Source organism: Euphorbia lathyris, chromosome 3, assembly GCF_963576675.1.
Source record: "Euphorbia lathyris chromosome 3, ddEupLath1.1, whole genome shotgun sequence".
Lineage (NCBI taxonomy): Eukaryota > Viridiplantae > Streptophyta > Magnoliopsida > Malpighiales > Euphorbiaceae > Euphorbia > Euphorbia lathyris.
In genome coordinates, this window is record NC_088912.1 from 68,377,008 (window position 1) to 68,393,530 (window position 16,523).

At 35.5% G+C, this 16,523-nt stretch overlaps 1 non-coding gene across 1 annotated transcript; it reads right to left on the reverse strand.

Moving 5' to 3' along the window:
* Window positions 1–16,127: 16,127 nt before the first annotated feature.
* Window positions 16,128–16,200, reverse strand: TRNAK-CUU (transfer RNA lysine (anticodon CUU)). The gene has a single exon. It is a non-coding gene; the product is annotated as a tRNA-Lys (tRNA).
* Between the last annotated feature and the right edge of the window lie 323 nt (window positions 16,201–16,523).

Genomic DNA, 16,523 nt, shown 5'->3' on the forward strand with positions numbered 1-16,523 from the left:
GAGACAATAATTATTATTGGGCTGGATCAGAGCAGATCGTGCTTTGCTTCAAGTTTGAAGCTTGGGCTTTTTAAATCAGTAGTATCTGGATTGGTTACAAAATTACAATTAAATCTTAAATCAAAATTAATTCTCAATCAATATTTGTTATATGTACCAAATAAAGTATATTTCTATACTTTAATTTAAAAATTACCGACTCCAATTCATAAATTATAAACTTTAGAAATATATTCTAAATACTTAATAGAAATGTGGGGACGTGATGTACCTGCGTCGGGAACGGTCCATTGGAACACTCCGATAATCAAATTAGTTCACTAGAAAGAGAATATTAAAGTAGAGAAAGAATGTATCAATGGGGATTGGTGGTCCCTTTTATAGGATGCAGTCGTGATATAGTGAATCGTTGGGCCATGGCACATGGCTCTCATAATGTTGGCATGACCGTGCGTTTGATGGGCTAGGCCCATATCTTTCATCAAGTAGTTCCTCCCTCCAAATTTGCTATGGAGGTGCACAGTTGTCCGATGAACCATTAAATGTGATCGATGTTTTTATTGTTCGATGATCGGACGTGTGCCGTCGTATGATTACGTGATTGATGCAAGAGATTGACTTGAGAATTGAACGTGTTTGGGTAAGAGTGTGCTGCCTTTCCGTCGTTCGTGGGGGGATGAGTAATTTAGATCGGTCGTCATTGAATCAGTGCTCGGAAAACAAAGATTGTACCCAGAGTGACGTTGGGAGCTCTTTTGATGGGTGGAAGGAAGATAATCTAAAGAAGTACTTTATAGTAAGGGCCTGACTATATGGGATCTGGAAGATTTGGAGTCCATCAAGGCAACAGTGGTGAGGCCACGACAGCAACAGTGGTGAGGCCACGACGACCCTCCTAAAGTATATATACTTATAAGAAGATGTGTATGTTTTTTTACTATACGTGCTTGAAGTCCAACTATTCTTGTTTTACCTTTCACCGAAGAACGAATCTATATGAGTAATGGTAAGAACATTTTACACCGAACAACGGATCTATATGAGTCTTTGAAATGAGATTAGAGGTCACTAAGGGCAATCTCCTCTACCCGCACACACGCGAAAGCCTCCTGATCAAATTGATAATGTGCTAGAACTCCTTTAATTCACAATAGAATCCGACCACCAGAGTTCTTGCTTAAAAATGGTGGCTATGGCTTGATTTTTTTCTCCGAGAGAAAACCTGATTGTATGGTTAAGGTGGAATAAATGATTATTTAGAAAATAAAACTTATTATTTTCTATTTATATTTAGGTTAAGAAATTATAACTATTTTAATTCCTTACTATTTTATTTCAAGTAATTAAAAAATCAATCTAATTAATTATTTAATGATTTAAAACAAATGTTAACCTAATTTAGACTACACACATTAGAGATACGAGGAGAATTGTTCCAATCAGATAATATCTCTTTATTTTAATTAGGGTTAAAGTGCAAAAATACCCCTAACGTTTTGGGTCAGGAGCAATTTTACTCCTAACGTCTAAAATGGTGCAATTTTACCCCTAATGTTTGTAGCCAAGAGCAATTTTACCCCTAACGTTGATAAATTGGGTCAATATCAGAAATAATTCATCAAACTGTCTTCTCGGTGATGAATCTTATCATCTACACTTCACATGTGCGTCATTTTATCAGTAACAAATCATAAACATATGCTGGGATGTGAAAAAAATAAAAAAAGAAAAAAAATTTATACTGTTTTTGGTACGAATTAGACAAAAAAAAATTCAAAAAATTCACCAAATTTATAAATATTAATCTCCAATTCTATTATTAAATTACAAAAAAACATGAAATCCTTTTTTTAGAATGAATTGATATGCAATTGGTGCAAAATAATGAATAAAAATATCTATGTTTTATAATAGTGTCGGAAATTGACCCAAATTACCAACGTTAGGGGTAAAATTGCTCTTGGCTACAAACGTTAGGGGTAAAATTGCACCATTTTAGACGTTAGGGGTAAAATTGCTCCTGACCCAGAACGTTAGGGGTATTTTTGCACCTTAACCCTTTTAATTAATTTAATTAGGTTATTATCATTTTTTCTCGATAGATAAATAATAATTCATTATAATTAATTAAAATGTATATCTAATTTCATAATTATATACATATTATTTAAGTGTTGAACTTTGTTTCAAAAAAGAAAAGAAAGTGTTGAACTTTATACTTAACCGTAAGAATAATATTTTATTTCTATATTTATAATATCTAATATTATAAACATTATTATCTTATTTATATTTCAACTAATTGAATATAATTTTCTTTTCTTATTTATAATATCCAATATTATAAATATTATTTTGTGTTTTATATTTTAACCAATTGAAATATAATTTCCTATCAGATAATTCCCCTATAAATATTAACTTGTTGGACTTGGGTGAACTCGATTTTAATCCAATTAAACTTAAGTCTGATTCATCACTGATATATTAACGCTTGAATGTATATAACTAATATATACATTCCAACAAGACTTTCTAAGCATGCAATCATGTAGATTTATCTAATCTTGGTAGCATGCCTAAAAGATGTTTTTGGCCCACGATTAATAAGTGGACTCTAGCAATCTGTTATGATAATCCAAATTAGATAAATATATCAAATCAAAAGATTGAGCACCTAATATTAACCTCAAAGTGATCCTGTTATTTAATATCAAGGCCAACATGAGGCACACTATTGTCACCCTCATGTAGTGCTCAGGCATTTTGATCCCCAAGTGAACCGATAAGATCGAATGAGCAATAACTCTAATTGCCTCATTCGGGTGTGGTCACACTTCTTAGCTTCAATAATCAAGTAGCCGACGATATTTCCTCTTCTATAAGAGAGTAGCAATCACCGCACTTCACTCACGGGTTCTAAACATGATTTACCTAACCAACTCATACTTAGCACCTAGTCAACCGCTTGTTAGGCAAATGAAGCATATTGTGTTTGATCTAGGCCTTATAGTGACTTTAGGTCTAAAGACTCATCTTTGAGCAATATATTATATGAGAACCACTTATGACACTTTAACCATGTAGTGTTCTCATAGCACATCGATCCAATGCTTACTGTTTCATAAGCCTCCCTTGACTGACATCTAATGTCCGTGACCGGTGAAACACCATCAACAGCCAAGCCACATACCAGTCTTTAGTTGATCATCGTTCCCACGATGATAATAGAGTAGGGATGTTTTGGAATGATATTTTATTACCTCACGGTTTCACTTGTCCGGATCCTCAACCCGTCAAACATGAGAAGATAACTAATCTTGGATATTCTATAATGTTGATTTGCACAAGTGAATCCAGAACACAGATCATTACCTTACAATTAAGGGACAATGTCATGATTATAATGTCTCAAGACTAGGACATACATCAATAATAGATTCAGGGGTAGGGGGTTTGAGCACCCATTGGTCGCTAGAAAATGCCAAAATTTCTATGAAAATTGTGCACGGGGATTTAATTTTTTTACCTAAAAAATACTGATTTAACACCCGAAACTGCCATAAGCACCCATTGTGAATCGGTGACAGGTAATGCAGTTGTTAGAGATAATGTTCCTATTATCTCTGTAAATAGATTCTTATCTAGTTAGAGTTTTAATTTGTCTATAACCCTATCTAGGTAGAGTTCCAATACGATTATACTTGTGTATTGTATTCTTATACAAACTACTATTGGCTCACTATAAATACAAGGCCTCTGAGCCATAATCACTAATGTGATTCAAACCATTAATTGTGTTATTACTTATCTCTCTCTATCTCCATAATCCTCTCTATATCAAACTATTCATTCAACATGGTATCAGTAGTATCAACTTCCGCATCCTCCGAATCCTCTGATCATCCTCAATCACCAACCTATTCCCAATACAAAGCCGCCGCTGCCGCCGCCATTGCCGCCGCAGATCAAACCATGAACGACATATCCGCGCGGTTCAATCGCACCGAGCTTGGGTTGGCGATTCACCTCTCCGTTTGTAACCGGTGAATCGTCGTTCCTCGCGGCAACAAATCCTCCGCCACAAGCGTCGCAGCCGCATATGCCGAAGGCAACAGAATCGCTACCTCAGGCGGTTCTTGATGCGCTGGTCGCATACCAGGCGCAACAGCGCCAATCGCACCGTCTGCCGCAGTCGTAGGCGCCCCTCGCAGCGATCGCTGTCAACACGCAAGGTGCGACCACGCAAGCGCAATAGCCCCAGCAGTCGGCGCAACAACAACAGACCATCGGCGATCTTCTACCGCAGGCCGTCCGCAATGCGCTTGCCGCATTCCAGGCGGCAAGTCGTTGTGGCACACAGCAGCAGAACGCGTCGCACCAGCCGGCCGTGCCAAACGCAATCCCCGCTGCCGCTGTTCTCAATGCGCAAGCCACGCCTCTCCTGACTCCAACTAATTCCACAGCCGATGCAACCGTGCTAGCCGCGCTTGCGGCATACCAGGCAGCAGTCCCGCTGCCGCAAAATCAACAAACCCGGGTTCAGCAGCCATCTATTCAATTGCAAGAATCCGCGACACCTCCAACTCTATTTTCTCCATCAGTTCTTGCTGCCCTAGCAGCGTATCAGGCAGCTGAAGCTAGTAACAAACATCAGGTTATTTCTGAATCTCATACTTCACCGTTTTGTTACAATACTCAATTATCCCATGATCCCTCACCATCTTTCTTCTCAAATTCGTTTCATAATACTGTTGATGCACCGTCAAACAATGTTAGACACAATTTTATTTCCTCCTCCATCCCTCATACTACAAACAATCCTGTCCATCCAGAACCTATCTCCACTCATGTTGAACAACCAAGACAACCACCCACAAATATCAACATTAACATCAAATTAACCCCGAACAACTACAAAGCATGGAGAATGTCCATGGAATCTACCCTTCAAACCTATCATCTTCTTTCTCACATTCTTAGTTCAACACCACCTCCACCCAAATTTATTCCTAGATCAGGTTTTGTGACATTAGCTGCGGATTTAATCATAAATCCATCGTTTATTCAATGGGATGATGTAGAAAATGTGGTTAGGACTTTGCTCATAAATTCAATCACCGAAGAGGTGTTTTCTGAGATTGCATATCTCAAATACTCACATGATATTTGGCTAGCCTTAGAGGATGTCTACGGGCTTATTACAGGCAGCAAGCAGTTTCAGATGGGAGTCGAACTGCATGAGCTTGAGCAAGGGGGAATGTCTGTCACTGCGTATATGCAAAAAGTGAAGTCCATCCTTGATGATCTGGCTGCCTCAGGGAATCCTTATCCTCGACACCTACTACCGTCAGTTCTTTACAAGGGTTTAGCAAAAGAGTATCGCTCCACTATCCAGAATCTTGTAACTCAGCGTGGTACAAACATCAACTATCAAGAGATTTTGCACAGCTTGAAGATAGTTGAGGGCATGATTCAATCAACCAGAAAGACAACTCTGCTTCAGCCCGATGGTGTATCAGCACATCGGGAGGCCAATGTATCCACCATGGAAACAAATCAATCAAAGAAGCAGAATCCAAAAAAGAGAAGAAGTGGCAAGTGCTACAATTGTGGTGATCCAAGCCACTGGGCTGACAAGTGCAAAAGACCAAAGAACAATTCAAGAGCACACTACAATCCTGGACCACAAGCGCACATGGCATGGCAATAACCACCAAATCCATTCATGGGTCCTAATCAGCCGTGGTATCCAGACACAGGAGCAACCAATCACATGACGGCAAATCCGACTCAACTTCATCAAATGCAGCCATATCCAGGATATGATACAGTTCAGTTTGGAAATGGTCAAGGTTTGCAAATTTCTCACTTTGGAAATTCAAATATCAATAATTTGAAAATTAATGATGCCCTACTTGTTCCCAAGCTTACAAAATCTTTATTATCTGTTCAAAAATTTACCCGTGACAACTCATGTTTCTTTGAATTTTCGCCTAACCATTTTCTTGTGAAGGACCAAACAACTGGGGAAATCCTGTTACGGGGCCCGAGTAAAGATGGGCTTTATGTGCTTACACCCACCCTGAAGGAGGCGCTAGTTGGAGAGAAGGTGTCTTTTGAAAGGTGGCATGCACGGCTTGGACATTGTCAGAATTAGACAGTCAGCTCAGTTCTCAAAGGAAACAATCTATCCTCTTCAAAACCAGTTAGCAATTGTTCTTTTTGTCCATTAGGCAAGCTTGCTAGAAGCCATTTACCCTCTATTAGTCGCTCTAGCACATTTATTTTTGAGAACTTACATCTGGATGTTTGGGGGCCAGCTCCAGTTGTTTCTTGTCTTGGCCACCGTTATTTTTTAATAATCATTGATGAATTCACTAGATTTGGATGGGTTTTCTGTTTAAAGAATAAGAGTGATGTTTTTTCAACCTTCTGTGATTTTTATGCCATGATCTCTAATCAGTATAGTGCAAGGGTTAAGAATATTTACTCTGATCTTGGGGGAGAGTTTCAAAAACTACAACCTTTTTTCAAACGACATGGCATTATACACAAAATTGCATGCCCTCACACTCATGCACAAAACGGTATAGCAGAGAGAAAAATTAGACATGTCGTTGACACCTGCCTTACTTTGCTAGCCAATGCATCTTTACCTCTAAAATTCTGGAACTATGCCATGATACACAGCATTAGGCTAATCAACTACTTACCCACCAAAATCCTAAACAGCAAATCACCCTATTTCTTGTTCTACAAGAAACAGCCTGCCTATAAGGACTTACACATTTTTGGCAGTGGTATCTATCCTCTTCTTCGTCCATACAATCAGCACAAATTTGACTTTCGTTCCAAGCTATGTGTCTACCTTGGTCCATCAGAAAATCATTCTGGGGATATATGTCTTGAATATGCCACCGGACGCATATACATCTGCAAATTTGTGCAGCACAATGAAGAAGTATTTCCTGCATCAGCAGTCACTGAATCATCACCTTCATCTAGCAACTCGGGGGTAGGCACATCATGTCAACTACCATCTTTACTCGGCCCGTATCTAGGTAATTTCTCTAATCCCAATCCTATATTATCTACTTCTAACTTAGTTCCATGCTCCCAACCCATCACACCTGTCCACTCTGGACCTCATCCTGGAACCCCAATTACTCCCCCTGACTCTGAAGCCACAAACACTGCTCCTTTAGCTCCACGTCAATGTTTGTCACCAGTGGTCACTGTTGCATCAACACTTGTTCCTCAAAATGATCCTAGCACACCAGTTGATGTTGTGAACATCACCACACCAGAAATACAGAATGCAGTACCTCATGAAGAAAACATCATGCCACAAACAGATTCTCCTCCTCCTGAAACTGCACCACATGCTCCTATTCCAACTGAAAGGCCCAGACCTCGCAATGCACCGCTGATTGGTCCACGACAACATTATATGCAACTTCGACAGTCGTCTCTTCAGTCAAGAGGAAGGTTTGAGGGACTTTTAGCTACACATCCAAATGGCACAGTGGATCCCACATGCTTCAGTAAAGCCAACAAACAATCTGAATGGCGTATAGCAATGTCTGAAGAGATTCAAGCTCTTCTGGACAATGGCACATGGCAACTTGTACCGAGACCACATGATCAACATGTCATCACCTCCAGGTGGCTCTTTCGTACAAAGAAGAAGTCTGATGGAACCATTGATCGTCACAAAGCCCGCTTGGTAGCACGGGGATTCACTCAAAAAGTTGGGATTGACTACAAAGAAACATTCAGTCCAGTAATCAAAGCTACAACCATTAGGTCTGTATTTTCCATTGCAGCAGCAAACAACTGGTTCATCAATCAGCTGGATGTCTCTAATGCATTTCTTCATGGAAACTTATCAGAGACAATATATATGGAACAACCGCAGGGCTTTCGGGACAGTGACCGACCAGATCATGTCTGTCTTCTCAAAAAGAGTCTTTATGGATTAAAGCAAGCACCGCGAGAATGGTTCACACGCCTTCGAACATTCCTCCTCTCCCTTGGGTACAAAATGTCACAGGCTGACAACTCTCTGTTCATCAGACGCACCGACACTGAAAAGACTTACATTCTGTGCTATGTTGATGATATACTCATAACAGGTAACCACCCTGCACACATCACCAACACTATTGCAGCCATTGAACATGAGTTTCCCATTCGCAATCTTGGCAAGGCAGAATACTTTCTCGGAATTGAGATCAGATATGAGAAGGATGGCATTCACATGTGTCAGGCCAAGTATGTGGCTGACATCCTAGACAGAGTGAAGATGATTGACTCCAAGCCCACACTAACGCCCATGGCCACCACGCCAACACTTTCAAAGGAGCTAGGCACCAGCTTAACCTCTGGAGATGAATATCGAAGCATTGTGGGAGCACTTCAATACTTAACATTCACTCTTCCTGACATTGCATTTGTAGTTAATAAATTATGTCAGTTTCTGCACTGTCCGACTGATGAGCACTGGAAAGGAGTTAAGAGGGTCTTACGCTATATTCAGGGCACATCAGACTTTGGCATAGTCAAGTCCATCAAACCAATACAGCACATCCATTGTTACTCAGATAGTGATTGGGGAGGGTGTCCTGATGATCGACGATCCACGGGAGCCTTCTGTGTTTACCTTGGATCCAGCATTGTATCGTGGCAGACCCGCAAGCAACCCACAATAGCCAGATCCTCAACAGAAAGTGAATACAAGGCAGTGGCAAATGCCACAGCAGAACTCCTATGGTTCAAATCTCTTCTCTCTTCTCTCGGATTTCCCTTACCCACCCCGGTTCAGCTATGGTGTGATAATGTTGGAGCAATTTATCTCACCTCAAATCTAGTGTTCCATGCCCGTACGAAGCACATTGAGCTAGATTATCATTTTGTTCGTGAACAAGTTCACAGAGGTTTTCTTAGTGTCAGATTTATTCCCACCGATGATCAGGTGGCAGACATACTCACCAAGCCGCTAGCTCCGGCTCGCTTCACGATGCTACGCTCTCGCCTCTTTGTTCGTGCCCGCCATCGGCTTGAGGGGGGTGTTAGAGATAATGTTCCTATTATCTCTGTAAATAGATTCTTATCTAGTTAGAGTTTTAATTTGTCTATAACCCTAGCTAGGTAGAGTTCCAATACGATTATACTTGTGTATTGTATTCCTATACAAACTACTATTGGCTCACTATAAATACAAGGCCTCTGAGCCATAATCACTAATGTGATTCAAACCATTAATTGTGTTATTACTTATCTCTCTCTATCTCCATAATTCTCTCTATATCAAACTATTCATTCAACAGTAGTGAGTTGAACTTAGAAGGCAAGGCATAGAGTTTGAAGATGTGGAGGGGTGCCATGCAAGCGCATGCATATATATAAAATAAATCCAGCTATGTGATGATGGGGAAGATTAGTGGTCACATGGTTGCATGTGAGGGAATGGGTTTTCTTTATACTCTTTCTGCAATTTCCCCATTTTTATTTTATATATCTCACTGAATAATTAATTAAAAATGAAAATTAAAAAAAAAGAAGGCATGTTTTGTTCCACATCTACCTAACCTACAGATCAGTCACAAGCATGTCCTTTTGATATTGTCCACGTAAATAAACCCTACATACATACCTTACCCTCTTTATATATCTCTTCTTCTTCTTCTTCACATTCCTCCCTAAAAGCTACAGTTCCTCTTTCTTCATTTTTCAAGGTTTACGGTACATTCTGTCTGCAAAAGGGGCTAAATTATGGGAAAGTCTTGTCATGCTTTTCCACAGCTTTCTTGAACTTCTTTCAATTCCTTTTTCTTCTTAATTCTGTTTTTTTGAATAGAAGTTCAAGATAGCTGTGGGAGACCATGGCAATTTCAGGGCTTTGATTCTTTTCTTTTAACCATACTCATGTATATAATTAATTTTCTAATTGAATTTCCTTTCTCTTTTCTTATATATGAATAGTTTAATTTATTTCAATTTCAGCCACATTCATTTCCTCCTTTTCATTAGTATATGAAAACACTCATATTACAATGTACTCTCACTGAGACTGAAGTATATATTTTCTCTCAATTATCTGATGAACTTAATCATGGTCATAGTATATATGGAATGCTTGTGTTGTGATTCTGTAAATATTTGTCTTATTATTATATATACCAGATTCAAGCAAGAAAACGCTGTTAAAAGGAAAGGAAGCAACCTGAGATTTTGTTTAAGAGAAAAGAGATCTCAACCTTGAATCAAAAACTTGTTAATTTCTGTAAGCAGTATTTACTTAATTGAACTATTAGGTTAAGTTTGTGCACTTTAATTTTCATACATTTTATCATGTAAAACCCTTTAATTCAAGTTTTCTTCTATTGGGCTCTTGTTTAATTGATGGTTCCAAAATGTATGCTAGCACAGTGACATAATTAGAAGATATGGTTTGAACACAACCCTTTTAACAAATCCTGTACTACAGCTAGAGCTGTCAATTAATTCTCAAAAATTTAAGAAAAAGGTTCAAATTAAAAACTTATTGCATCATAAACTCTGAAAACAAGAGAATTTTTTTTTGAAAACCACCTACTTCTCTATTCAATAAGTACAACAAAAATATATTCTATTTATTCTTTGGCAAGATTTAGTTAATAATTACTAACAAGTTGCTTGCAAATTTTATTTTACAATCATTATTATTTTACATTGAAATTTATTAGAAAATATTAGTTCAAAAACATAAATGAAACAGGAATAAAATAAAATAAATTAGAAAAATATTATTAATCTGAAATTACTTAATCAAATGAAATTACATAATTTTCTTAACCCTTATTAGATGAACCAAAAGTTGGACGAAGTATTTTGAAGCCTGATATTATCAGTTTTTTAATACAGATTTGGCCCTTAAAGAATATTGTAAGGAGAAAGTTGAAAAATTGGCTCTGTAATCATAACCAACACAGAAGGAAATAAAAAAAAACAATTATATAGGCAAGGCAACCCTTGTGGAGTATTGCAACTTTTGAGATTAACTTCCAAACTAAGGCAACGCTTTTGTAGCACGGCAACGGTTGGATTCCATCTTCCAAATAACCAACTCCCAAATCGGTTTTTGAATTTTCATTTTAATAAAAAAATAAATTCATATTTTTTTCAACAATCTCCCACATGAATAAAATTATAAGCAATAAGATTCTACATGTCGATAACTTTTTACAGTCGATATTTGTATAGAACAGGTAGGAAACAACCCTTGAACCTTCTCTTATGAAAGTATATTTACTTTACTAGCTAACTAGTAGACGTCATGAACATCTTCTAGTGCTGCAAAAGTTTTAGAGAACTAAGCCTCATTATTCTCCTTTGAAGCAACCCTTCATTCGCACATAGGTGATTTCCTTTGCTCATAATTCTGATCCACAAAGAATCATCAAAAACATAACTTAACCTTTCTTGTTTTATATCATTGTTTACATCATATGAATGGACTACATGTGACTCTCGTAGTAACCTCACAAGGTTTATGCAATTAGGGTGTCCCTTTGAACCTAGATCTTGGGATATTCAGCCAACAAGGTTGAGTTTTCCTTCACATAAACCTTAAATTCTAATGGGCTTCAGTCATATTCCTTCGATGCCTTTTCAACTTGATCTCGGTTTAACTATTTTGGTTAACGGATCCACTATATTATTCTTTGATCCTACAAAATTAATATAGATGACTCACATTGAGATCAGTTATATGTAGGGGTGTGCATCGGTTCAAAACCGAATCGAACTGAACCAAACCGAAATAACCGAATACCGAAATTACTAAAATAATTGATACCGATACCGATACCGAACTGAATAGTATGTAAAACTGAAATAGAACTGAACTGAAATATTCGGTTTGGTTCGGTTTTAAACCGAATTAGCTAAAAAAATAAAAAAACAACAAATAAAAAAATACTATATTAATTTACTTATTAAATTTATCTCAAAAAAATTGAAATAATTTCAAAATATATTTATATTGACTTATTATTTTAACAATATTAAAAAAACTAACCTTGTAACATCTAATATACGTATATGTATATATAAAATAATGTAGAATATGTATAATTCGGTGCGGTGCGTTTTTTTACATTTTTTCTCAAACCGAACCGAATATCGAAATGTCCCTAAAATTAAAACTGATGTCGAACCGAAGTGTAAAAAACCGAACCGAAAAACCGAATTCAATCGGTTCGGTTCAGTATGCGGTTTAAACCGCACCGATGCACACCCCTAGTTATGTGTTATATCGACGATACATGTGTTGATTTTTACCAAGGTTGTAAAAGACGCTAGGCGCTAGTCTGGCGGAGAGGGCCCTTACTGATTAATCGGGATTAATCGGATTTGTATTTTTTTATATTTATTTATTTATTTTTTATTAAATAAAGTATTATATAAATACCATTAATATATGAATTATACTATGTAAAAATAATAATATAAAATATTTAGGATAGAAAAACATACATATTTTAATATTATTTATATTAATGTCTTTAAAAAAAATAACAAATAGATCAATAAAATAGTATTTATAACAAAATGTGTCAAAATAAAATTAATATTTTTAAAAATAAATTTAATAGTTTAAGGTTTTTTTTTGTTATTTAATATTTTTTTTTTAAATTAAAAAAGTTAACATAAAATTTAAGGACCAATTTTTTCAAAAAGGCCGTCTGGGAGCCGCCTAGGACCGCCTAGGCGGCCAAAAATCGGTCAACCGATTTATGCGGCCTGATTAGTGAAAATCGGAACGGTGTTCTAAAAATCCCCGCCTAGGCGCCGCCTTGGTCGATTTTTAGAACACTGATTTGTGGGCACAGACTTTGCGCATATAAGAATATCCTTCAAGAAGTTTCATAGCCACTCAACTTCTTCTCTAGTATTATCCAAGGCTACAAAACTCAGACTTCATAGTGGATCTGGTTATAATTATTTGCTTTAAGAATTTCCAGGACACTACTCCTCATGTTAGAGAAAACACGTATGCTCTCGTGCCTTTGTAATCTTTTTATATCGGATATTCAACTTGCATTGGAGAATCCTTCTAACACAAGCTCTCTTGTATAAATTTGTAATCACGAGTGTACCGTAAATACTTAAGTATTATTACTATAGATTCTAGTGGTTCTCCTATGGGTTACTCATGCATATTTTTGACAGTAAAAGCAATATCAAGTCTTCTATCACTCATGAGATACATCAGACTTTCTATAACCTTGCATATTTTACTTGGTCAACACTTTAACTTTATGATAAAGGTAGTCAAAATTCTTCCAAACCTCAATTACATTGAAGACAGTATTATCGTCTACCTCAAAACCTTTAAGATTTCAAGAACTTAGCCATATTTAACATTGTTAGGTAAAATAATCTTTTGTTGGCAAGTATTAAAATTCACTCTAGTGAATTTTTTCAATCTCTCACTGTGGCTGACGAACGTTGTCATTGGTACAACTCCATCTTCAATTAACACGTATATATCAACGCATGTCAAAATCCAAATAATAAAATAAACCAACCATTTTTTTGAAATTCCAAATAAACCACGTTAGAATCAGAAAATTATTATCTGTTTAAACAAACAAAAACATAACAAACAAAAAAAATATCGTTGATAAAAAAAATTTATTGTCCAATTTTTCTGAATATAATTGTCGTTCAAAAGTCTAAAATTATATTCTGTTCGTCAATGTATTCTTGTATACCTCTTCGGAAAATACTAATTATGTCTTAAAATTGTTAAAAAAACCATTAGTCCAAAGAGATAATCGAAACATGAATAAAATAAAATAAATCAGAAAAAATTATTTATGTGAAATCACTAAAAATCAAATGAAATTACATAATCTTTAAACCTTATAGATGAACCGAAAGTTGGTTGGAGTATTTTGAGGTATGATATTATCAATTTCTTTAAGACTAAATATATGTAACCAATTCATCAATGAAAAGGAGCTCCGCCCATCTGCAACTGCATATTTAGTTGTAGTTGGCTATCGTCTCTCAATATACAATAGAAACGTGAGTGAGCTTGAACTATGTATAGAAGTTATTACTGAAATAGGAATACATATCTAACAAATGGACAAAATCAAAATTATAGTATGTTATTCTTTAATTGAACTTAAAGAATATTGGAAGGAAAATTTGAAAATTTGGCTCCGTATCCATAACCCACGCAAAAGAAAATCCAATTATATAGACAAAGGCAACCGCTTATGGAGTGTTACAACGTTTGGGATTACCTTCCAGATAAAAGCAACGCTTCTAAAGAGTTGCAACGGTCAGATTCCAACTTCCAAATGTCCAACTCCTAAACTGAACGCAACGATTTTCCAAACAAAGGCAACGCTTCCATATTGTTGCAATTGTTTGGGTTCGAATTTCAAATAACCAACCCTGAAACTGTTTTTTGAATTTTCCTTTTAATAAAAATTAAAGTTAAAACAATTATTATTCCCAACAGAAATAAGCGGTTCGGAAAATTTATAATTTTGTATAAGGTTTTGTCATAGGGATATAAGTAATTGATTAATGCTCGGTGCAGAACAACTGTTTCATTGCATAAATTCAGAAGCTAAACTAATTATTGTTTTTAATAGTTGTATTGTTTGAATTTGAAGATGTTGAATTGTTGTTGATTTTTGATTGATTATATATGATTTTTGTAACAAACACTACATAAAAGTACCCTAAAAGCAAGTTGAATGTTAATTTGGTAGAAATGCAATAATATGAAACTTCTAGTTGCTGGATGGATGTAGTACATATATTGAGGAGATATTATTGTACAGAATGAATCTGACAATAGAAAAAGATTGATTGTATAACAGATTGTTGCATTGCATTTGCATGTGTACCACACAAGATTCCTTTTTCCTTTTTTCATTTCCCATCTAATTTTAATTTTCCTCTATATTCTTTCACCTCACTAATATTTATACTATATGTAATGTAAATAAATAAATAAGAAAGCTCTTCACATGATTTTTTTTATTATTATGAATCTGCAAGACTGTAACTATCCTTCTGTCGTCCCATATCGGATTGTCTGAAAAGCTGCTTTCAATCCTTTGTTTTCCTTCCTGACAACTTTTTATTATTGTTTTTATTTTATCACTAATTTCCATATATAACTTTACTTACTCAATTTTGAAAACATAAATATTACTACTGTAAAAAAAACATTTTTTTTTTCAATTTCAACAATTCATCATTTTTAACATGAAAAAACTAAACATTTAAATAAAACAAATGGATTTATAGTACCAGTTAATAATTATTTAAATAATAAATAAAATTCGAAATGTGAAATAATTTAAACTTGGTTTAAGGTACAAAAATATCCTTAACATTTTGGGTTATGAGCAATTTTACTCCTAACGTCTAAAATGATGCAATTTTACCCCTAACGTTGGAAGTCAAGAACAATTTTACCCCTAACGTTGATAATTTGGGTCAATTTCAAAGACTACTATAAAACACAGATATTTTTGTTTCTTATTCTGCATCAATTGCATATCAATTCGTTTTAAAAAAAGAATTTTATGTTTTTTATAATTTAACAATAGAATTTGAGATTAATATTTATAAATTCGGTGATTTTTTTGTCTAATTTGTACAAAATACAGTATATTTTTTTCACATCCTAACATATGTTTGTGATTTGTTACTGATAAAATAACGCACGTATGAAGTGTAGATGACAAGATTCATGACCAAGAAAACAGTTTGATGAATTATTTCTCAAATTGACCAAAATTATCAACATTAGGGATAAAATTGCTTTTGGCTTCCAACATTAGAGCTAAAATTGCTCCTAACCCAAAATGTTAGGGGTAATTTTGGCATTTAACCTTTTAAACTTTGAAATCTGAAATAAATATTTTATTCAATAAAAGAAGAAAATTTAATAAAACAGATTGTCAAATGATACAATCTGATAATTTTAGTTTTAATTATACCTGTAAATATATATATAAAAAAAAAAAGGTAAACAGGCTGAAAAAGGAAGGAATCCAATGCGTTGGGCAGGGGAAAAATCGACTTAGAGAAAAAAGGGAAAAATGCGCCCACCGTGGGGCTCGAACCCACGACCACAAGGTTAAGAGCCTTGCGCTCTACCAACTGAGCTAGACGTGCAACTGATGTTTCAATAGAGTTTACATAATAATATAGTATAATATTAAATGAATACATATAAGAAATTTTGGGAACTAACTATTTGATGATCAAATAACTATTAATAACTATTTATTGCATTTATCAAAATGGAAGTCTTCTCCTTAGAAGGCCATTTTTTCGCTAATTGGTTAAGAGAATGGGTGGATAAGTTAGTGAGATTTGGTTAAACATAACATGAAAGGAAGTTACCAAATATAAAAGAATTGGTTATCTTCTCATAATTAAGAAGGTTGTTTTATGTTCGTATGACCTTTTTTTTGGTTCAAACAAACATTTTCTGC